Source organism: Fukomys damarensis, unplaced genomic scaffold (assembly GCF_012274545.1).
Source record: "Fukomys damarensis isolate Sample0158 unplaced genomic scaffold, DMR_v1.0_HiC HiC_scaffold_23, whole genome shotgun sequence".
NCBI lineage: Eukaryota > Metazoa > Chordata > Mammalia > Rodentia > Bathyergidae > Fukomys > Fukomys damarensis.
This window is the reverse complement of record NW_022900935.1, coordinates 21,138,913-21,163,193: the sequence shown is the minus strand read 5'-3', so window position 1 is coordinate 21,163,193 and position 24,281 is coordinate 21,138,913. Positions and strand designations below refer to the sequence as shown.

The window sequence follows — 24,281 nt, the reverse complement described above, 5'->3', positions numbered from 1 at the left end:
TGACCCATACTGTGTTCATAAATCACGTCCTCTTTGCTATCTGCTTCCTTTGCTACCCGTGTTGTTCGTGAAAGCTCGCACTGTGAACGCGGCAAACAGTTCATTCTCTCTCACGGGTGCAGTTTCCCGTGTACGTGACTTCCATCTACTGTACATGTCTGTCCCCTGTATGCCACCATCCAATGGAGGTTTGAGCACATTTGTTTCCGAGATGGGACCTTCGCATGGCCGTTGGCCAGAAGCCACTGCTACTCTCCACCCAGGACTCCTCTCCATGCTGCTGGACATTCTTCATGACCTGATGATAGTTGGCTTTTCCCAGAAGGAGTGATCAGAAGCCAAGGAAGAAATGGCAATATTTCTTTTTGTTTTTTGATTTTTTTGTTTTTGTTTTTTTGAGAGATAGGGTCTCACTATGTAGTTGAGACTGACCTGGAACTCCCTATGTAGGCTGGTCTCGAACTCACACAGCGATCCTCCTGCCTCAGACTTCTGAGTGCTGGGATTACAGGCGTGTGCCACCACGCCCAGCAGCGACATTTTTTTGTGGCCTCTCCTTACTAGTCACACACAGTCACTTCCATAATCTCCTCTTGGTCACCGAGTGAGCCACACTCAGAATGAGGTATGACTGCCAGGAGACCTGGGGAATTTTTAGAGGTTGGGTACCACTATTTATCCATTGTTAAAAAAAAAAAAAAAAAAAAGCAACAACACTCTGTATAGTACCTCCCATGACACTGTTGGCCGTAAATTATCTGCTGTTGTAGTTAACATTGACATGAACATCTTTTTGCATACTGCTTTCTGTTTCTGAAGTGGCTCTTAGAAATTCATCCCTGTGAATAAAATACCTGAGTCAAAGGATCTCAACCTGCTGTGGTAACTGCTTCCAAACAGATAGTAACAACTTTTTGTTTGTTTTGGTTTTTTGAGACAAGTTCTCGCTATGTAGTTCAGGCTGGTCTCACTATGTAGCCCAGGCTGGGCTTGAACTCTCAGTGATCCTCCTGTCTCAGCCTCCTGAGTGCTGGGATCACAGGTGTGAGATAGCAACAATTTTTAGTGATGCTGGCTAGCAAGTGGAAGGCCAAGTCCACTTCATCTTTGACTCTGTTAGACATTAACGTCACCAGACAAGACATTGCACACAGAACGTGAAAGTGATCCTCTCTCTTGAAGAAAACAGCAAACGGTCACCATTGTGGGCTGCACTACTGTCGCTCCTGGAAGAGCCCCTGTGTGGTGAAGAGCCGGGGGCTCCACGAGGCCCTGGATGGTGGGGCCTCTGTATATCTTCAAACCAAACAGGCTTTGAAGTGGCATTTCCTGCCCCCTTGTGGAGAGGCAGCAGGGGGAAACAGAGAGGACAGGCCTTTGCTCGAGATGACCTTGGCTTCAGTGTTAGCTCTGCCATCTGCACCCCACTGGTCCTCACCAAACTCCAGGGAAGTTGGAAGAATTGAAGAGCTAATGGGTGAAGTGGTCTTGGCACCATACCCACCACATGGTAGGAACCCAGAAAGGGTTGGTTCCCATTTCCCCTTCTTGGCCTAACAAGGTTGGCACACTTCACACTCATAGGCTGGAAAACCACCAATGAAAGGTCCTTAGTTTCTCTTGTAGGAAAAAAAAAAAGCACACTATTTTTTTTTTACTTACAACAGTGATGTGCGTTGACCACAGAAAAATTTGGGAACTGTGGGAAAGTACAAAGAAGGAAATAAAAATGACCTGCAATTTCACGCCCCAAGTCTGCCACTGTTCACACGCGGGTGTGTCGCTTCCAGGGTTGTTGGGCTGCTTCTTATTTTCGGAGTTCTAAGGTGTGGCCTCAGGGTGGCATGACAGATCTGTCTAGGCCCCGGTGGTGCTGGGATGAGTGGGCACTGGAGTTAGCCCAGCCCGGCAGGGTGGGTGTCCCAGAGCAGACTCTGCTTTGGCTGTGTGTGTGGAAGTAGAAAGGGTTTCAAGGCTCCATCCTCACTACCTGTGAAGGGCAAGACTGGAAGCCCTCGGGGGATAGGACTGTCTTTCTCCTAATCCTCCACAAAGCCCCTGCCTCGGGGACTGGCCGGCTCCTCATACTGACCCAGGCCCTGCTTATCTCTGATGCTCAGTTCCTCATGTTTTAATGAGCAGCTCATTAATATCTGGGTCCAAACTTGTGTAGCACCAGAGGTGTCTGTGACAGGGAAAGTGCTTTGTAGCATGCAGGATCTATGGGTATGTGAGTCTTTATTTCTCCATCCGAGAAGAGAAGAGGGCAGCCATCTTCACTTGGTTCAGAGTCTGAATCATTTCCTGTCAGCCTTCTCAATGCTGTGTTAGTTAGCTTTCTCTCAGCATGACAGACACCTGAGAGAAGCAACTGCTAGAGACAAAAGGTTTATCTTGGCTCACAGTTTTGGTAAATCGGTCATGTTGCCTTTGGGCCAGTGCTGAGGGGGCACATCGTGGTGACCACACAGGACAAAACCTTTTACCTCATAGCTGCATTGTAAACAAGAAACAGGAGAGACTGGGGTCCCACCATCCCCTTTGAGGGCACCACCAATACCTACAGCTCCTTGCTAGGCCCCAAATCCTGAAGATTTCCCACTTCCCAATAACACCAAGCTGGGGCCAGTCCTTTAACACATAGGCCCTTGGGGAACATTCTAGACCCAGACCATTGCGTGCGTCTGTGAGTGCCTGAGGGAGCCAAGGGGCCCCAAGAGATTTGTAGTGAGGGTCAAATCAACAATGAATGAGGGGGCCAGGCATTTAGCTCCGTGGATCCACCACCTGCCTTGTGAGCGCAGGGTCCCGAGTTCGATCCCTGGTACTCAAAAAAACAAAACAAAACAAAACAAAAACAAAAACAAAAAACCAAACCAAAACAAAAACAGTGCATGTAAGGCTGAGAGACAGTGGGATAAAGTTGCTTTAGCCTCCTAAAGAGAGATGGCCAGGGTGAAATCACAGTGCTGCTGCTCATGGGCTGTGAGGTCCCAGGCAAGACACTTAGCTGTTCTGGGCCTTACTCATCTCTAAACTGGAGTCAGATAATATCTGGTTTCAGATACCAGCACTGTATACTGAGATTTATACTTCTAGAATGTACAGATTCCAGAAACATTTTCCCTGCCCCAGCTAATCTCTGAAAGAAGGCACTGTGAGCTGTTCAGCGGATGACCTTCCAGGTCATTCTCTGGAAACCCACACTGGTCAAGTGTGGTGGTGCACATCCATAATCCCAGCACTCGGGAGGCTGAGGCAGGAAGATCGCCTGAGTTCCATGCCAGGTCCCCGCGCTTGCAAAGCAGGCACTGGAACCACTGAGCTAAATCCCTGGCCCTAACTTTATACATATTATACATAACTTTAAAACTCAGAGAACAGGGAGGGTGGCTGAGACTGGGGTCAGGTGACAGTATCTGGCCAAACCCAGTGTCAGCACTTTGTGCAGTGCACATGCTGTGCAACCATATGTGGCGATCCTGATTAGCAGCGGTAATATGATCAGTCAGGTGGGGCAGAGAAAGCTTCTTACCTGAAAGCACAGGCAACAGGTACCACTGAGCTCTTTCTATCAGCAACAGCTATACAACACCGGGCCTTTATGGAGCATTTAATCTGTATCACACCCTGAGCTGAGCTACTTAATTTTTGTCTTCACATCCCTACAGAATAGATATTAGGCCGGGCGTGGTGGTGCACGCCTGTAATCCCAGCACTCGGGGAGGCTGAGGCAGGAGAATTGCTGTGAGTTCGAGACCAGCCTGGCTACATAGTGAGTTCCAAGTCAGTCTCAACTACATAGTGAGACCCTGTCTCAAAAAAAAAAAAAAAAAAAAGAAAAAAAAAAGAAAAAAGAATAGATATCAGTAATATCCTTGTTTTTGGTTTGGTATGTGCCCACTGGCTCAGAGAGGTTCAACTAGTTTCTGAAGGGTACATGGCTCATGAGGGCTCCATCACAGGTCTGTGGGCTCTTTGGATTTGTCTGAAGAAATATGTCCCACACGGCAAAGGTTAGGGGGCCTAGGAATCTGACTCAGGCCAGGGTGTGGGGATTCTGAGGTGGAAATCCTGACATCCCAGAGTGAGACCCCAGGGGCACCTAGGAGGCAGAGGTGGGAGGGCTGTGAGTCCCAGGCCAGCCCGGACAATGAGAGGGAGCTGCCTCACATAGAACCACCAGAAAGCAAAACGTGTGGAAATCCAGGCTCAGTCGCAGGCTCTGTCAGTGATCATTTTCTGACCTTTAAGTCCCTAAGGGCAGAAATTGGGCCATGAGGGGTGCAGAGGGATCAGGAAGGCACTGGGGACTCTGTCTTGGACCATGCACACCCAGATCATCTCTTGCCCTCCCTCAGGCTGCAGACCAGAGTGCAGTTGGTAGGGAGGAGGGCAAGGTCGGATGGGGCTCTGGCAGCCACCTGGCCATCCTGGGGCTGTGGTCCTGGGGGCCGACACTGAGGCTCACATCCCTAAGGAGCAGGTGAACCTGGCGAGTGTCAGGTCCTGAGAACAGCAGGCCTCACACCGTCTGAACCGGCCCAGCCTCTGGATGGTGGACAATTACTGCAGACCTGCCCCAGGTCCGGCTCACGGCGCTGCGGCCCAGGACGGGCTGTCTCTGGGGTAGAACCTGGCATCCACTCTCGCTCACCAGGAGGCGCCATGGCTGCGTTAGACAAGAGGGAGGGTGGAGATGTCGGTCATTTCCAAGCTGCACTCTCCAGCCTCCCTTTTCCTCAGAGCACAGGGACCCCCAGGTTAGCTGATGTTTTTGTACACCTAGGCCGCAGAGAAGCCAGGCCGGGCTTAGTGGGGATTAGGCAGCAGCCCAAAAAGACACTTAGGTGGTGAGTTCTTCTGGCTTGTTTCACAGGGAGGAATTCTTGGCTGCTGCCACCCACAGAGGTGCATGGCAGTGTCTTCAAGGGGAGGGTGGCAGAAGGGAGGACAGTGTGGGCAGGGGGTTCCCAGAGCCTGAGGGGAACTGAGGCTCCCAGGGGTCCCTCGTGTGCTGAGTTGAAGCCTGAGGCACAGCTTCCACACATGGTCAAGTGCACACTGGGTGTCCTCCCTGAATGCCTGAATCTTCTCCTGCTCCCCAAACCCACAGTTTCCTCTGTCAGGGTCAGCATGGATACCGACCCCAGCCGCAGGGGTCCTGTTTGCCTTTTTGTTTTCCTTCCCTTTTGGAAGAGGGCTGGTGACTGGCATACTAGCTGGACACTCTCCCTCCTCAACTACTCTGGCTCCCACTTGCTTAGCCCTTTTTTCCTTCTCCACCCCTCACACAGCCCCGCCAGGGCCCCCACTGGTAATGGAGGCCAAGAGAAGTGACTGCTCCCGGTACGGCTGGGTGAGACTTGCCAGGTCCCCTGGGAATGGGGAGTCCCCTTCGAGCCCCGGGGGGTGAGGCATAGCTGTCCTGGATCAAAGAAGGAGGGTCACAAGCAACCTCCAGATGGTGGGTCTCGATGTCCCCCAGAGGGAAAGGCACTACAGTGGGGGTGTGTGAGTGTGCAACAGTGTGTGCATGTGGAGGAGAGTGCCGAGCGTGAGTCCCTGTGTGTGAGCATGCTGAGTGTGGCCACGTCCTGTGTCAGGCCCAACTCGCAGGCCCCGAGGACGGGACAGCAGGGACAAGGAAGTGGACTCCTGGGGCGCAGCTGAGCACCCTCCAGGTTGTGCACGGCCCCTCCTGGACGGCGGAGAGGCCCAGCCTGCAGGTTGTGTGCTCTTCCCCCATCTTCTCTGTGCACGTGGGTGTGCGTGTGCCTGTGTGCGCAAGCCCACACGCGCTGCACCCACGGCGACCCCACCTCCCTTCCCTAGACTTTCCGGAGTCGTCCTGGTTAGCGCCACGGGTTCGTTGTGTGTCGGGATTTAATGCTGCTCGTAAAACACTACTTCACACTGTTGTTCTTTTCCTTTGCTTTCCTGGCCCCCCTGCTCTCCAGCCTGGGTTTCTCTGCTGTGTTTGGCCAGATCTATAAAATAAATACATGCACTGTGCAGGAGGAAATGACCTTCGGGATTGGGGACCTTTTTAATGGGGTCTGAGCGCTGCTGACAGTTCCAGGCTTCCCGTTTTACTGTCTCCCTGTGCCTAGGAGCCAGGCACCTGGGGTCCCCGGCTTCTGAGACCCCAGCTGAGCCTCTCAACCAGGTGAGGCCGGGGCCCTGCTGCCACCCAGCTCCTCCCTCACCTGGCATTACCTCTGTCTGGGGCCTCCTACTGCTTTGGTTTTTTATTTCATTTTAGTAACAAAAGAAATGTATGTTCGACTCTAAACTACTTTTTCAGTATATGTGCTGCCGACGCGAGCACACCATTTGACTCTGAACTACAAACAGCACAGAAGTGAAGGTCCTTTGTCCCGGCCCTGCCCTAATCTTGTACGTTTTGGAACTTTGCAAAATGGGGTGTCACCTGCCCAGTGCACATCTCAGGAAAGTCAAAGCAGAAGTGGAGCCAGGTGTGGGGACACAGGCCGGTAACCACAGCACTCTGGGAAGCTGAGGCAGGAGGAGCGCAGGTTTGAATCCAGCCTGGGAAACTTAGCAACTTAGCAGGAAACCCACCTCAAAATAAATAAATAATCAAATAAACAAAAATAAAAAAGAAGGAGGCTGTAGCCCAGTGCAAACACCCTATTCCCTCTTCAGTCACGTGCACACGCACGCACACACAGAGGTAGATGGCAGAAGGGAAACACTACACAAAGATAAGGTGAGGAGACGCCTCTGAGGTTAGGACCAAGTGACAAGATGACAATGCCTCTAATCTTTCTGTCTTGTTCTCTCCAGGTGGGATAAAAAGGCCAGGCAATCTCTAACCCAACCAACTCTTGCCTGGCGATGGATGGTGAGCTTTATTTGCCAAATTTGCTTTATTTCCCGGTTTAAATTTCTTGTTACCAGAATGTACTGAGGGTCTGCTTTCGTACTGATGACAATTTAATATCGCGTATAAATAAAATAAGATGAATAATAGACTCCATTTCTTGAATTCTTGCTCTGTCACAGCTGGAAACATGGTTGCGCCCAGGGAGGGGAAGTGACTGGCCCGGGCCCATGCAGAAAAGTGGACACAGGTTCTGCCCACCCCAGCTGGGAGTCATGTGTTCGTCCCTCAGTGGACACTGGTCACAGCCACACCCGGGCAGCAGGACAGGGATTCAGAGCAGCCCCCTCACATGGGGGGCTGGCGGAGCATGTCACCAGGGACAGCACTCGCAACACAAAGGGCTTGGGTTCAGGAAGACCTGGGCCAGAATCCCAGTCTGCCACTTTCGGGCAAAGCCCTTCACCTCTGGACCTCAATTTGCTCACCCCTGAAAGGGGGTGAGGAACCGCCCGCCCTGCAGGAGTGTTCGGCCATGAAAACACCGTGTAAACTAAGGTGCTGCTTGCTCAAGTTCTGGCAGCCACTGTGTGGAGTGAACCCACCTTTGCACCAAGCCCTGCTCTAGGGCCTGGGGACCCAGCGGCACACAGGAGAGGTCTGCGGTGGGGTGGCACTGCCCAGTGTGTGGAGCCAGTCACCCCCAGACGGCAGGGTGCTCCACAAGGAACGGATGGGGCGGGGTGGGGGAGCCGACCTCGGGGCCCCTCTGAGGGGTGAGTGGGCCTCGGGCCGCAGGCCGAGTGGTCAGCTGTGTGACACCCTGCAGGGGACGCACTAAGGTTGAGGCTGGACCCCGGGGAAGGGGTCAGAAGGGGAAGCTGGAGGCAGGGCAGGGTGAGGGGCTCCCGGCTATGCCTGTGTCTCAAGAGCAGGATGAGCACAGGATCCAGGGGCAGGACAGGGTGGGAGTGAGAAGAGCAGACGGAAGCAACAGGGTGGGATGCTGTGGCCTGGCCCAGAGGGGGCTGAGATGGCCACGCCAGAGACCTGAAAACCCGTTTCAGGAGGGACTCAAAGAGCTCCCCTGGCAGAGGCAGGTTTGGTCTGGGTGGCCTAGGGTCTCCCACCCTCAGAAACTCCAAGGCCTGCTTCATCCACTGGCTGTGTCTTCCCAGTTTGTCATTCTCCAGGGCTACCCCGCACTTCCAGTCTGTGGATTCTCCTGGCTGTAGAATGTCGGGCAGCTTCCTCAACCTCTCTGAGCCTCTGCCACCTCAGCTAGGACAGGTGAGCCAAGGGCAGGCGTCTGGACGAGGCCTGTGACTGACTGAGCCTTAGCACTCAGTGCCAGAATCCTCACCTGCGGCCTGCAGCCCTCCTGCTGAGAGGCGCCTGGGACCGGTCCAGAAGGCCGTTCAGATGGGCCCTCCCAGCCCTCCCGTCCTGGTCACAGAATCCCTTCGGGAGCTGCTTCCTGTTGCAGGCCTTGCTCATGGTGTAGGGAAACAGGGGTCTGAGATGTGGCAGCAAACAGCCCGGGCCTTCCTGGGAGGGTGAACAAACAGGGCAGCCACGGACCTCTTGGACTGGCCACACCCGGGGACAGTAAGTTCCAAACAAACAGCAACTGCGCCCCTGGGTCCTGCCTCTGCCCCAACAGCAAAGCCCGCACCGTCACAGGCATCTGCGGACCGGGCCGGCTCAGCTCCGTGTCACAGGAGGCCCCTGCAGGTCGGCTGCCATCCAGGGCATCACAGCTGAAGGTGTGGTGGGGGCAGGTGGCACTCAGAGGACCCAGGACACAGGGAATCTTGCATCCCAGCACGGCTGCCGGCATCGAGTGTGTCCAACAGAGCCAACTTCTGATGCAGAGCCACGCCTGAGATAATCCATTAAGTTGCATCCGCTGTGAGGGCAGAGCCTCCCGGACCCCAGATCCCACTCTCATGTGAGCCCCGCACGGGAAGCCCGGAGGCCTCTAAACCCCAGCAGGGGCGGCTGAGGGCCTTTGGGGAGCGTGATTCTCACCAGCCACGGCCCTGGAGGGCGCCTCTCACCCCGAGCCTCTTAACCTGTAACTTGCGGGGCCGCGGCTGCTCAGCCTGGTGCCGCTGTGGGCTCGGTGCCTGTAAAACCACTCAGCCCACGGTGAGGACTCGGCACCCGGGGGCCGTTACTGTCCCTATCCGGGGTCTTTTGGTCAGAGCCAGAGATGCTCAGGGTGGAAGGGACCTTAGAGATCAGAGAACCCATCCCTGTGCTCTATGACTAAGAGGCTTCTATGGGATCTCTGCAGGCAGCATCCAGTGACCTCCGCTGGTGACGGGGCTCTTGCTCCCTACTCTGCTTCGTACTCGGAGAGCTCCTCCTGCAGGCTCCGGTCCTTTCTCCTGGAACAGTGGGGAGCACATCACATTTCGTCCACCTGTGATCGCTGGGGTCTCCCCTCTGGTCCCTCCAGCCACTTTCCCCATGGTGCTCTGGGCCCCCCTTACCTCCCGCCTCCCAACTCTCTCATCTGTGCGGGTGATTTCCGGATGCCCCCTGACTCTGGGCGTCCCACAAGCAGAGGCACAGCTTTGTGAAACATGCAGGTGGGGGCCTGGGCTGTGCCCTTCTTCGCTTAGCCAGAGGGCCAGGATGCACCATCCACGTACCAGCACTGTAGAGACCCCCAGCCAAGAACAAGTACGGGAGTTAGTTCTCTCTCTCTCTCTCTCTCTCTCTCTCTCTCTCTCTCTCTCTCATACCAGGAATTGAACTCGGGTCCTTGTGCTTAGGAGGCTGAGCTAAATCCCTGTCTCCCTTTTCTCTTTCTTTTTACTTCCTTCCTCCCTCCCTTCCCCACTTCCCCTTCCTTCCCTTCCCAGTGGGGCTCTGCTGGGCCTTACACCGACTAGGTCAGCACATGTAACTTACCTTATTCATTCTTTCTTTCTTTTTCTTTCTTCTTTACAGCATTAGGAATTGAACCCAGGGCCTCAACATGCTAGGCAAGCTCTCTACCACTCAACTGCATCGCCAGCCCTTTCTTTTTTTTTCTTTTTTGAGACAGGGTCTCACTCTGTAGTTGAGACTGGACTGACCTGGAACTCACTATGTAGCCCAGGCATGTCTTGAACTCAGCAATCCTCCTGCCTCGGCCTCCAGAGTGCTGATTACAGGTGTGCACCACCACCCCGGGCCCAGCCCTTTCTATTTTTGAGACAGAATCTAAATTGCCCAGGCTGGCTTTGGACTCACAATGCTGCTGCCTCAGCCTCCTGATCAGCTTGGACTACAGGTGTGCACCATCATGCCTGACCTTTATTTCTGAAGGCTTTCAGTATTTTTAAAATTTTGATTTTTATTTTAATTAAGTATTAAAGCAACTTTATTAACTCCTGGAACATCACTGAGCCCGTGGCACCACGCAAATAGTATAAAAGGCTTATGCCAAAAGTTGCATCTGTTTCTGCTGAGACCCTTGGTCCGACCCTGACCCTGGCCACCTCGAGGCATTTTCTTTTCTTTTGGGTGTATGGTCTCCATGGAAACAGGCCCAGGAGTGCAGAGCAGGCCTTATCAGTCTGCCCGCCCCGGTAGGTCCAGGGAATAGCCATGCCATGCTTCCTGCCGACCATGTGCTGGCTGACATACACTACTTCTTTACCATTTTGCTTTCAGCGAGGCTGTGGCGAACACCATCGCACAGATGTCCTTGGGCCTGCATGCTTACGTGGTAGCCCCCAAAGTGGGCTTGTTGGGCCCCACACCCCCTAACCACAGGGGTACTGGCACCTGCTGAGCTGCCCAAAGCTGGACCTGATGCCCAGTCTCACCAGTGCTCCTGGGAACCTGTTTCTTGTGAGGGTGGGACAGGAACAGCATGATAGGGCAGGGGACAAAGGCCACTGGCCAGGAGCCGGAGACCTGTGTGCCAGCCAGCTCTGCTGCTACTAGCTTGCTGGGAGGCCTTGAGATAGTCGCTCTCCCTGTCTGAGCCTCCGGTTCTCCACCCTTGAATAGGGATGTTGGCTCAGAAGGTTCTGGAAGCCTTTCCTGGCAGGCAAGGGTGATAACAGTCTAGAAGTCCTGGGCAAGGGTATGTCCTCAGCTTTCTGGGAAGTTCTTCCCTGGCATTGGAAACTGCTGCTGTTTGTTCTGGGGAACCATGGATAGGCTGTTGGACTTTTCTGACTGTGTGTGTGTGTGTGTGTGTGTGTGTGTGTGTGTGTTCAGTTTCTGCTCCCTGACTTTTGCTGGCTTGGATGGACCTGGCCTGCCTACTACCCACTAGAGGGAAGTTGGCACTTGGATAGGAAAGGGAGGTGGATGTGTCTGGGTCACCTAAAGCGAACCCCAGAGTGTCAGGCTTGCAAAGGATCTTTCAGATCAGCCTCCTGTCCATACTGGAATTCCTGTCACAGCAGCATCAGGAAAGACAGGGTCCACCCAGGAAAAAGAAACCTTAGGTCTTCTACATAGGACCCGATGCAGTAGGTGAGCTACACAGGTTGTGGGAGGGCACAGTGGAGAAGATTTTGGAAATCAACCGCTCTGGGAAACTGCCACCACCCCAGCGGAGCCAGTGGGGTTAGCAGAGCCCAGGGTCTGGGGAACTTGGTGCCAGCTGGAACAGAGGAGCTGTGGTACTTCTGGGGACCTCTTGAGGCACGAGGGACAGAAGGATGCTCTAGCTTCATTCTTCTCTCTTCCCGGGCACCTCCCCCAGTTCCTCATGATGGTCAAACCTCCTGGGACCCAACTGGCTGTGGAGAAAGCCTGGGAAACACAGCCTGCAGGCGTCAGGCCTCCGGGTATGGGAGGGATGCGTGGAGATGAGACAATTTATACTTATCTTCCGGTGCCAGGGAGCTCACTGTGTAGCCGCGGAGGAAGCAGCTACCACCTGTGGAGTAGAATGGGGAAGAAACACAGATTTCCCTGGGACCCCAACCGAGAGATGAGGGGTCTGCCTTTGGGGCAGGAGGCTTTCTGCATGTGGCTTCATGCTGTCACTGGCCAGGAATGCCTATTCCCTACTTGGCCCAGCTCACTTTACCCAGCACAGATGTAGCACTCCCAGGAAACTTCAGTGGCCTGTGTCTTCTCACCGCTCCCACGCTCCCTTCTCTACGAAGCATGGATCACTGTGTTGAATGTGAATTCCCCTGTCTTCCCTGATTCGACGGGTACGGAGCTTGGTGAGCTTGACTCTGTCTCCCTGGTCTTAACACCACGCTATGGAGATGCGGCCTGCTTGGCTACGAAGTGTTTTGTGCATATTATTGGCTAACTTAATTCTCAGAACAACCCGAAAGCAGGCCCGACTGTTCCCATTTCCTAACCAGAGAGTGTGAGGCTCAGAGGGAGAGTCCCAAGGCCACTTGGCTGCCTTAACCATGGTCGTGTGGCCTCACTGAAGGGCAGCCGGGCAGCAGGGTGACCACGTACGATTCCTCATGGGAACGTTTCCAGTTCAGCCGCTGCAGCCTGGTCCCCTGCCCCCTGGCCCGGGCCCTACATCAGCCCCCTGCAGATGAGGAGGCTAGGCCGGGACTGCAGACCTGACCGCAGATGGACAGATGTCCCACGTGTGAAAGGGGTCAAGCCTTGCTGTGTTGTTCTTGTGGGTGACACACCCAGGCATGGTCCGGTTGCTCCGATGCGCTGCTCCTGAGCCTGCCTTGCACAATCTGTAGCCTGTCCTTCAATCAGTAGAGAGCTTTCAGTTTGCTGAGCGCTTTGGAGTCCACTAGTTCAGTGGGTCTTCCCGGCAAACCTGGGAGTTGGGTCCATTCTACAAAGGGACTCAGAAAGGCTAGGTACTGGCAATAATGACATTAGCTGCATGAGTAAAGCGCGTGATAAATCACTCTGCACGTAGTGTCTCATTGAATCTGCGCAACAGCCCAGAAAGCAGGTATCATTGTCTCTCTTTTCTAGTAGGGAAAAGAGACTCAGAGTGGATAACTGTCTTGCCCCAGGTCACACAGCAGCAAATCTGGACCTGAACTCTGCTCCTTGGTCTTGACTTCTGGCTCAGTGTTGCAACCAGCTCTTGAAAACACCCATAAAGGGGCTGGAGATTTAGCTCAGGGGTTCCACTGCCTGCCTCATAAGTGCAAGGACCCAAGTTGGATCCCTGCCACCAAAAAAAAGGAAAGCACCCATAAAGCTTTAAAATATGTATTATTATATTCCAACAGGTCTATGACATCATTGAACATAGACTCACTGGCATTATGCATACTCTAGGAAATACAAATTAATGCAATACCTTATCACTTAGGGCTTCTTGTTTTATACTTATGAAAAGAGCTCCTTTAGAGTTATATCATTAGATATGTGTGCATGTGTGTATGATCTCATTCTTGTCCATTCATAAAAAATGAAAATTTGCATTCAAATAAATATGTATGAAAGTAAGTTTATGTGAAAATAAACTTCACACTAGCGTTTAGAGTCCGACTCGCTAACCGGAGCCTGTGGTTCTCACATAGTATTGGACTCTGCGCCAGCCGACGTTGGTGACAAAGTCTCTCTCTCTCCAAATATTGTCTTGAGGCAGAGCTTACGTAGCTCACAAAGCATAGGGTACTTGATACTCTACCCGCTTGAAGACATAGGTCCCCACTCCGTGGCCGGCTGGAGCTGGCTCCCACTAGCTCAACAAAGACCTATTGTTAAATATTCGGGAGTTTTGCACACCCACTTTTAAACTGCTGGCTTAGAAGTCAGCCATCGTGAGAGCAGTTAACCGTGGAAATTGGCCAATGCTCCCACGCCCATTTGCCCGCGCACTGCTTCGGGTGCTCCCACCGGTCAGGAGAGTGATTTGGGGGACCCCCCAGGCTCCTCTGGTCCTGCCCCTCTCACGTCAGTGCTCCCTAAAAAGTTCCCTAGATGGCAAAGAGCCAGTGGCACTGGCTGGGCCGCTGCGCTGGTGCCATTGTGACTCCTCTGTGAGGAATTGCTGCTCAACACGCTGCTTCCAGCCTGCCCTGCCCCCACCTACAGCCCCACCCCCGCTGGTTTCTAGAATTTGAAAGAACACTCACCATTGTCTCCAGGGTTCTTCCAAGCCGCAGAATCTCCTGCAGACTGGATGTTCGGCAGGGCAGGCGATGACAACTCCTCCAGTGAGCCCTGCCTACGGCTATTAAAGACACACCCCGATGCCAGAGATCTCAAAATATGAAAAACCGGCCCCTTAGGATCACTGAAACATGGCGAGGGCACTGCCTTTAAGGGGACCATCGTGCTTGTGAACATTTCCTCTTGAGGTCTTGATAATTAAGCCTCTTGCAGCAGCTGGGCCTGCGTTCCTCCTGGCCAGCACCCCTCTAGTTATCTCAGCCCTGACAGGGGCGTCTGCCCACCCCTGGAAGGTGTTACCTGGTGTTGCTGCGCCTGGTCCCACCCTGCACAAGAAAATCGAGCCAAGGTGGGAAACCTCTCTAATGTCAGGCTGCCCTGGAGCAGGGGTGAAGAGCAGGGGACCTTTCAAAAGGGTGGGACCTTGGACACGCCCTGTAATGACTGTTCAGGGTCACAGTTACCGTTCCACCCTCCCTGAGAGCTCCTGTAACTGGGATTTAATCCCAAACTGTTTCCAAAGTCCAGCACACCCTGGCATGGAACAAAGATGCAGGTAACCTTTGACTGAGAGGGTGAAAGGCCAGGCATCGGAGCCTCTGTTCTGCAGCCTGCCCCTGAGAAAGTCACTTTCTGTACAAAGGACAGAAGCAAATGAGACACCGATGCTTTGCGTGAGCTCTTGGGGGTTGTGAGTGGCTCTAAGGGACCTCTTTGCAGACTCCAGGACCATGCATTCTGTGACTTGGTTCAGGTTTTTCTACAGTGACCCCATCTGTTGGGACCAAGGCCTTGGCCCCAGACCAGGGCAGAGAGTGGCAGCAGGACCTGACTGGCCTTAGAGGGTAGTGGTAGATCCAGGGTAGTCTCAGATGGACCTGGGAGAGTAGAAGGTGTTCACTGGGAATGCAGTGAGAGGCGGGGTTCAGGGGACCGTGGTCTAGTCCAAGGAGGAGCCTTCAGCCAGGAGCTGTAAGACCTGGATTCCTAACTCTGACATTATTTGTCCTTCTCTTGACTCCCAGTAATTACTACTTTATTGAGCCTCAGTTTCCCCAACTGGAAAATAAGACAATGTCCCTAGTCTGGAATATCAGGATGGTAGGTTATGGGAATAACTGAAATGTGCTTGTGTGATATTCAGCCTTGCTCCGGGGCTATGCATAGAGCACTTTACATGAAATAATCCTCAAAGTTTGATCCAGGGGCCAATAGTTCAATCTGTTGAGAATTTAGAAATGCAAATTCTCAGGCTTCACATAAGAAATCCCATTTAGCCAGATGCAGTTCCAAAAACAACCCCAGAAGCATTTGGATCTGTTTTCCAGCCAGGACCAAAGCATTGCTGCCCACGGCCTGGACCTGGGCTCCTTTCCTCTGGGAAGGAGATGGCGGCTCCTCACCACACGGAAAGTTGCGGAAGTGGGCTTTTCTTCTCTCATTTCACTTTTGGAATGTAAGTATCTTTCTGCCAAATGACAAAGGTGCTAACCTTGAGCCCAGTGACCTGATGCCCTGCCTCTTCTCTCTAACCCAGAGGTCTCCCGGTCTATTTGCTTCCTAGGGCTGCCATAACAAAGTGCTACAGCTGGGAGACTCAGAAGAGCAGAAATTTATCCTCTCATAATTCTGGAGGCCAAAAGTCCAAAGTCAAGATGTTGGCAGGGTTGGATCCCAAGGGTATGATCCCCAGCATCCAAAGTAGTCATAATGATAACGATTATGACAGTCGTAGTAAATCCAATCATTTTGGATTAAGGGCGTGCCCTAGTCCAGGATGAGCTCAGTTTAACTAATCACACCTGCATGGACCTAATTCCTAAGGAAGTTCGTATTCTGAGGTTCCCAGTGGGACATGAGTTCGGAGGGGGCACTCTCTAGCCCCCCCCACAGCAGGCAGTGCCAAGGGCACCCCTTTTCTGTGAGTCCTGTCTTGGGTCATCTGTGACTTTGCATCTGAGATCTTTTGAAGGAACGTTGGAGCCACTGGGGCTGCTCTGTGGAGCTGCTCTGTTCACACCACACACACACACACACACACACACACACACACACACACACCCCCCCGCACACAGCGTCACACACACACACACACACACACACACACACACACACACACACAAGCTCACAGTGCTTCATCAGTTGTGTCCCCTGGGGCCACCTTAGCACAGTGGCAACTGATGGATTCACATGAGCTCGGTGCCTGTCCACAGTGAGGGTGAGAGGTTCAAGAGCGTCATTGCCCTTGGGAAGCACCCCAGCCAGCTCAGGACGACTAGGTCCCCTCCACATTGAGAACAAAGCTCCTTTCCTGGTCCTCATGGCTGAGAGGGGCTATGACTTGGCTTCTTCAGGACCCCTGCTGACATGCGCCTGAACCTCATGGGCCGTGCTGTGCGGACACCGTGCAACGCCAGCCAGCAGCCCCACGTGCCTCCATGTGTGCAAGGCCCAGCTCAGGCAGAAAATCCAGCTTGCTGGGGCCAAGGTAACGTGTGGTCCCAGTCATGTCACAAAGGGTCTTGCAGGGAAGAGATGTTTGAGTCCGCAAGGTGTCCACTAGCTTCAGTGTACCAGCTGGAGTCAGCTTATTGTAAAAGAAGGAAGGGAGGAAGGAAGGGGAGAAATGAAGAAAAAAGGAGGAAGATAAGAAAGGAAGGATGGAAGGAAGGAAGGAAAGAGGAAGCAAGGAAGGGAGACAAGAAAGAGGGGAGGGAAGAAAGATTCCCTGTCACAGGAATCCTCTTCTCCCACACATGGAGCCCTCTGCAGCCAGGACTGAGGCAAGGACTCCGCCCCAGCACCCCTGGAAGGGACCCACCTCACAGGATCAGGACTCGGGTGCTGGTGCCTTCACCATCCAGAGGGCGGGAAGTCCTCTAGGGCACAGGACAGAGCTGCCCTTCCTTGGCAGACTCTGCCCGAGCACCATCTCGGAACCCTGTCTTGTTCTCCTAGGCCGCTCACCCCCTGACACTTGGGAGTCACCCCACGCGCCAGCCTAGGAGCCGACCCAGTGTCCTCTCCCCTTTCGTGGCTCTGCTCTGTAGGCGACCCCAGGAGGCCACACCGTGCATTAAGAATTTAGGGCTGTAATCTAGAAAGACTCAACCTTGAACATCACAATTCCCAATGTTTATTTTTAAAAATTTATTTTATTTTGCTTTTCCTTCTCAGACAAAGGTCTCTACATCAATTAATGAGCAGGAGGACACTTTTGCAAAAGGAACCCACGCAGCACCCCAGAGAACGGCAGGCGCTGACAAGGATCGAGGGCAGGACGTGGCCTTTCTGACTCGTCATCGCTGCATCACCGAAGCGTATGCAGATGGCTAAAACAAGGGCAAACCATCCACCAATCCGTCTCAGCAACACGATTCTTTTGCCCGCGCAGCTCAATCAGTAGCCCAAGGAACGCAAACGTGCTCGCCTACTTCCAAGCTACGTTTCTTCAAACCCTGGTGAACCTGCAGAAAGCCACACCTAACGTGAATGTCCTTCCGCCCAAGCATTCCCAGATGCGCACCCGTCTGAGCCGCATGTGGCGCACGGCGGCGTCACCGTAGGAGCTAACAGGGTCCCCACGGTGGGTCACCAGGCAGCAGCCCTCGGTCCTCGGAGTTTCCCAGACACCACAACCTCGCTGCCTTTGGCTCTGCTCTCCACGGTGAGCCGCAGCGGCAGCACCGCAGCAGGCCCTCGGCACAGCAAGGCCTCCGAGGAGTTTAGCGCAGAGATTCTGCCTGGGCCATGGCACAGACCTCTCGCTGCCACTTTTTCAGCATAAAGCTCTATACTGCCTTCAGGGAAGCCAGACCTCCACTGAACGACAGCAGTCAATTCTGGGATCCTTTGGCCCTTCTCACCGAGAACAGTCTGTGCTCCGGTGGCTAAGATAATGATTTCTGTCCTGGTTGGCGTAACCCGGACTTCAGCTCCCGAGTAGCCATCTTCAGCCAGCTCCTAAGGAAGAAACTCATTCAGTTCAGCTTTGAAGATGTCATGGGTGACCAACTTCCTCCTCTTGGAAATCTGCACAGCCAGCCTGCCACCATATGCCCCCAAAAGGAAAGGTCCCAATGTTTAAATCCTTAAGATCAAAATCTTTAAAGTCCAGGGGCCGGGGATTTAGCTCAGTGGTGCCACCGCCTGTCTCTCAAGAGCAAGGTTCCGAGTTTGATCCCGATATCCCCACAAAAAAAGTGTCCCTAAAAGACATGTATGTATGTTTTCAGAGGGACTTACCTGAGGAACACGTGAAAAGAGAACACTTCACACAGTACAAGAAGTGATAGTGGTGCACATAGCTAAGAGTCATGCACACAAACAGAGGTCAGGGTGGGGTGGAGCCCTTGCCTAGCACCTGCGAGGTCCTGGGTTCCATCCCCACCAGCAGCGATCCTCACCAAAAATATGTGAACAAGTGAAATGTTTAAACACACACCACTCCTGGGCGTCACTGTGAGCCCCGGGCTTCATAACTGTGCGTCTGACGTGCCTCGAGAGACACCCTGTCCTTTACAAGAGGGCTCGGAAACCACTATCGAGCACACTCGTCCTGCCCAGAATTCAGCTTTCTATCCTCCTGCATAGCGTGCCTTTTTTCAGTGAGAATTGTGGTTTTCGAGATTCTGGCTTTTACGAAGTCAGCATTTGACCTCTCATCTGGTGATGGGGGAGTTTTAGACTTTAGGGATTTCCACATTTGGGATCATGGTGTTCAGGAGCATCTTTCAGGATCATGATGGACACCGGTGCTGAGGGTAGGTGCAGATCCCACGGAAGTGGGTGACACGTGGCTCTGGTGTGTGTCTTCGTGTCACCGCAGAATCCTGATCCCAAAGGCCGTGGTGCCACTTCACCTGTCGTCTGACCACACGTGGCTCAGGATGGGAAGCCCGGCCAGTGGCTCAGGCCTGCTGGTCAGGCAGTGTCTGTGGGACCCAGCAGCAGGTTGGACATCGTTTCCCAAAGGGAAACAAGTTCCCTGCTGTGGAAGATCCCAGGGGCCAGAGTGAGACCCTCCTCCTGGGTCTGTCAGCGTCACGTAGCTCTGTGGACCCTTCTGGGCATGGGCAGAGTGGCAGGGCACCTTTCAGAGGGGGTCTCAGTGGCTTGCCAATAACATCCACGGCAGTGTCCTTGATCACCCTGACATCCCACAGACAAACCTGGGTCATCATGGGACCACCATTTCTAAGGTTGCCTAGCAACTTCACCACATCATCCTGTTTTATTTTTATACACATAGTACTTCTTATGACCTGGAATCCTCTAATATAGTTTTTTTGCTTCTGGCCTTTTTCCCCAACGAAGGGGGAAGCTCCATGGGACTAAGGATGTTGCATGACTTCATCCAGCTCCATCCCAAACATGGAGCAATGAAGTAGATGCTTAATTACAGAGCAGTTTTTTGTAGGATGAGTTTGAGTTTTTTGTTGGTGGTGGATTTTTGGCTTGTTTGGTTTTTGTTTTGTTTTTTGGTACCTGGGATAGAACTTCGGACCTTGCGCTTGCAAGGCAGGCAGTGGCACCACTGAGCTAAATCCCTGGCTCTAGATGCTTAATTAAACACTGTGTGTTGAGTGACTAAAACAGCAGACTGACGCTCTTCTACTTGGAGCAGAAGGGGTGGGGGGGATGAGATTTGTTGTCGAGATTCTAAACAATGGGCCATTCCTGAGGGTCACTGGGGTGGGAGACGGCAGGTCAAGGGATCTGTCTTCCAGGTGGGGAAGGTCTCACAGGCCTAGGCCGGCCCCTCCCTAGCTGGCCTTCTTGTTGGGTCTGGCACAGACCTCAAGGAAACAATGTTTTTAATAAAATCTTAGTGTCAATAAAGGCGAATGGTCTCGGTTGCCTCTCCTACCAGCCCCAGCTGTTGACTTTAGAAATCACAAGGCTTCGGTGTTGCCCACTGCCCGTGTAGTCCAGGGAGATATAAGCTGGAAGGCCCCAGTCCATTTTACATGAAAAAAACAAAGCAAAACAAAACTCACCAGGCACTGGAAGGAGGCCACCACCAGCCGGAATCAAAGGTCCATTCAGAGCCTCAGAACTTCGCACATTTGCCGCTAATGAAAACCAAATTTCTTGTCCCTCTGAGCATTTCCAGGGGCTGTGACTGAAGGGGTGGCTGTGGAGCCACCCAGAGGGCCGCCCTGTGTTCAACTAATTTTATGATAATATGGACCTCGTATTTTTCTAATTTCAGGCGTCAGTGATTTAGGACTGAGTTATTTTCGTGGAAAAAGAAACAGAACCAGTTTAAGGTAGGGGGAGAGGGAGCCTTGGCAGATTCCCCCGGGAACATAGGGCAGGGCGTGGGACCCCTTCAGGCGGGTCCTCTTCCTCCAGGTGCCCCGGGGGTGGGACAGATGGAAAGGGTGGCACTGCAGGGTTACACAGCCTGCAAAGCTTTTCTACTTCCCGCTTTGTGAGATCCCAGAATCACATCTCAGAAGGTCGACTCCACTCTCAGAGCACCAGAAGGGCCGTACATGGATGTCCTTTCTATAAAAATCTCTTTGTTTGCAATGCTGGGATTGAGTTTAGGGCCTCCTGTGCCACGTGAAGTGCTCTGTCACTGAGCTGCGCCCAGCTGCTTGTATCTTCTCTGCTTCTGGTTTTAAGAAATGTCATTCTTTTATTTCTTTGCCTTTTCTCCCTTGATATCATGAGTCACAAACAGGAATGCGAGAAATCTCACCTTTCCCCCTAAAGCCATATTTATTCTTCCTTTGAACTTCCCATATTTACTTATTTTGGGGGTGCTGGGGATGGAAGCTATGGCTCCCCACATGCCTAACATATGCTCTCCGGCCTCCTTCCAATCCCTTTAGCTGGTGGGAAATTTAAACTCCACCTTTCCAGCTGTTGCTCTGCCTTTGTCAGGACTAGGGTGGAATTCTGTCCTGGTTCTTCAGTTTTCTCATTTGTAAAATGGGGATCATGATAACACAAACTTCGATCGGCTGAGCTAAGCATAGTGAAATAAAATAGTTCCTGGTATACCAAAGTATTAACTGCTATCGTCACAGAGATGAAGAGAAGGCACCAGCCCAGCACGGGGATGAGTACCACTGACATTTTGGTGAGTGACGGAAGGATTGGTCCTTGCCTGATGCCAAACTCTGATGTTTGTTTTTGTTTTTGAGATAGGGTCTTAGTACATCGTTAAGTCTGATCTCAAACTCCTGGGCTCAAGTGAACCTCTTGCCTCAGCCACCCAAGCGCTGTGCCCGTAGGAGTGTACCACCGGTATCTGTTAGGGTATTTAGCAGCCTGGGAATTAACTGGGCACTGTGGTACACACTTGGCATCCCAGGTCCTAGGGAGGTGGAGGCAGGGGTATCATGAATTTGGGGTTAGCCTCTTTTATGCATAGTGAGACCGCTTCTCAAATAAAATAAAATAAAAATTTAAAATGTAAAAAATAAAAAAAGTCTAGGAGTTAAGTTTACTCTACCCTCAACAGATGCATTTTAATTAGAAAATTTGTGAAGCACAGAAAAATGTAAAAAAAAAAGTAGAAAACAGCTACAGTCCTATTTTTCCAGTGGTTTCATTCTAGGCTTTAAAACTTTTAAACTACATATATATATAATATACATTAATATATATATAATATATTATATATAAGATATATATTATATATGTAAATTAGTAAACACGATACAATATGAATCTGGCTAGAAAAATGTTCGTTCCTAAAAAGTATTTACATATTTGTAAAAAGTAAATGTCCGCATCTGGGGAGAAAACCCGAAATATCAACAGTGGTTGGGTATCTTCGTTGGGCTAAGATTATGGATAACCGTGTACTCCCTTTGGGGATCTGTACTGTCTCTTTTATGACTGTGCCTTACGCAGTGTCATTTAACAACATTCAGGCTTAGACTCACAGCCTCTGCAACTTCGGATGGCAGAGGACGGCAGGCAGCTGGACCAGTTGTGGGTCCTGGGCCCTCTAGGGTGTCTGCGGCTGCTGCCTGCGTGGTCAGAGTGCTGTCACGGGGAGACTGAGGCACGGCACAAGGTTTTGCTAAAGACTCGTGGGATGGGGTCAGGCAAGGACTAACTTAAGCATAACAAGTCATGACAGTCTCTGACCCGTGACTCGGTGAGATGCTGCTAACCCTGAGGAGCGAGCGAGAGGCACTGAACCTGAGCCGTGCAGCACGGTGTCCTTCCTAAGGCTTCACCCCTGCCACACGCTCCGTTCTTGACCCCTCCCATCCCCGTTGCCCCCTTCCCCACCCACTGCACACGGGATTCTCTCTGCTTAGAGAAGGCCTAGTGGTGGCTTCTCTGCCCGAAGGATTTCTGCTTATCTCTCCACCAGGGAGGGGTCTCCTAGGCTGGCCTCACCCTCACCCCACTCCTAACCTGCTTTCTCCCATGTGCCCCAGGCACCTGAGGGCAGGGCTGCGACATTCAACCTGCTCTTCCTGGTGGGTGACAGAGTGAATTCTGGCCTCTGCCTGGAAGACACTGGCCTAAGGCACAGAACGGGGCTGTAACCCCAACAGCTCGGGTCTTGGATGGCATCGGGCAGGTGGCTACACAAAGCAGCTCGCACCTGCCCACCTCTCACCTGCCAGGCCCTCCAGTCTGGGTCAGGGAGGGTCCCGGTGGTGGATATAAATACATCAATTGGGGCCGGGATTTAGCTCAGTGGTTCCACCATCTGATCCCCAGTCCCAAAAAACCAAAACAAAACAACAATAAATACATCAATTGTGTGTGCTTAGCTGCAGAACTCAAAATAGGGAGCTTGGAATGGGGCTTCCCAGGCTCCTTCAGTCTGGAGCACAGGTGCTGCTGTGGATGCAGCATGTGGCCCCTCACCCTGACCCTCCAAGGCCCCCAGAGCTTCTCCGGGGCTGCCCCGCCCCATCTAATTGTCTGCTCCAGTTAAGACCCCAAAGTCAGGGTCCCCCTGAAGTATGTCCCCCATTCCTGTGGTGCGGCCTAGTTTGGCACAGCTCAGAGTTGACCCTAGGACCGGGCTGGCAGAGCTGGGCAGTGTTTATGGGGATGTAGTCAGGGGCAAGGGAGGGCTCCAGATGGGGGAGGGAGGAGGGGCTGGGCCTCACAGCACCGGGCTTTCACCACAGTGTCCTCAGCCCTGTTTCCCTCAGGATGTTTCCTTGTCTCTGGCCTCTAAATCCCTGCCTGGACATCCATCTATCAGAACAGGGTCAGTGCAGGGCTGATACCCTCAGGAGGCACCACAGCCCAGTGCTCACTCAGTAACCAGGCAGACCCCAGGCCACCTTCATCAGAGGGCCTCCAAGCTGGTGTCTCAGGCTCCTAAGCTGTGGGGCAAGATGGCACCTGAGCCTGGACCAGCTGCCTCAGGCCTTCCGCTCCTGTGGGTCGCTCAGTGGGGTGGGTGGACTCACCTGGGCTCCAGAAGGCTCAACTGCCCAATTTTGGGAGTCAACTCTTCCCTTCAGCCATGTAAATCCCTGTCCTGAGCCTGACCGTGGCACACAGTAGGGCTCACTGGCTGTTTGACTGAAGAGGGCGACTCACAGCAGCAGGGACAGCTGCTGCCAGAGAGCTGGAGAGGGAGCCACCCTCCACCTTCTGTGTCACTGTCCATGGTCCGGAGGCTGGGAAACTGTCTCCAGTGTCTGAGCAGAGCCAGGGTGCAGCCCCTCCTCACCCCTCTCCAGAGAGGCGGCCCCTCCCTTCACCTGCTGCCCGCTGAAGGCTGCCCCTGCTGCCATCTGCGGGCTGCTTCCTCTCAGTGCAACATCACTGCCACACCTGGGACTTCGCGGCCTCAGTTTCCCCTTGTCTAGTGGGGTACAGATGATAGAGGCTTGAGGCAGAGGCTCCCGAGGCCACATCTCCTTGTTCATCAGCTACAAAGTGACCAGAAGTAAACAGGAACAGAAGCAGAGCAATGACGCTGCTCATTCTGGGAGATAAGGACACATCTGTGGGGAAGATGTCACCCAGGGCACCTGTTGAGCCAGCCTGCAGCCAGGCTGGATCCTACTCCTGACAAACCTGCCACCCGCCCGGGGTCAAGTCCAGGCTGGGTGGGGGAGGGTCAAGGTGTCAGCTGGGAAACAGGAACTTCCTTTTGGGTGCTGAACAAGGCCAAGTTCCAGATCAGATTTTGAAGTAGATGTCACTCGAACACAGGTTTGTTTTATGAAAATTCCCCTGTACACATCCCACTGGCCAGCCCAAGCCCACACTTGGACTTGGGGAGGGCTCCCTGCTGGGCTGAGAAGGGGGTGGTCAGGCCAGCCCCACATCATCAGCTGCTGTGGTCCCAGCTCGGCCACAGCTGCTCCACAGAGACGTGGCCCCAGGATCCCCTCGGTGCACC

General features: G+C 53.0%; 1 long non-coding RNA gene, 1 other non-coding gene and 1 pseudogene across 2 annotated transcripts; 1 reads left to right on the top strand and 2 right to left on the bottom strand.

The window, feature by feature from the left end:
* Window positions 1-13,980: 13,980 nt before the first annotated feature.
* LOC104868729 lies at window positions 13,981-15,582 on the top strand. Its single transcript, XR_782084.1, has 3 exons — window positions 13,981-14,279; window positions 15,259-15,386; window positions 15,495-15,582. It is a non-coding gene; the product is annotated as an uncharacterized LOC104868729 (long non-coding RNA).
* Window positions 15,583-17,098: 1,516 nt separating this feature from the next.
* Window positions 17,099-17,249, bottom strand: LOC117287408. The gene has a single exon (XR_004518725.1). It is a non-coding gene; the product is annotated as a small nucleolar RNA SNORD15 (small nucleolar RNA).
* On the bottom strand, window positions 17,112-18,007 carry LOC104868718 (annotated as a pseudogene).
* Between the last annotated feature and the right edge of the window lie 6,274 nt (window positions 18,008-24,281).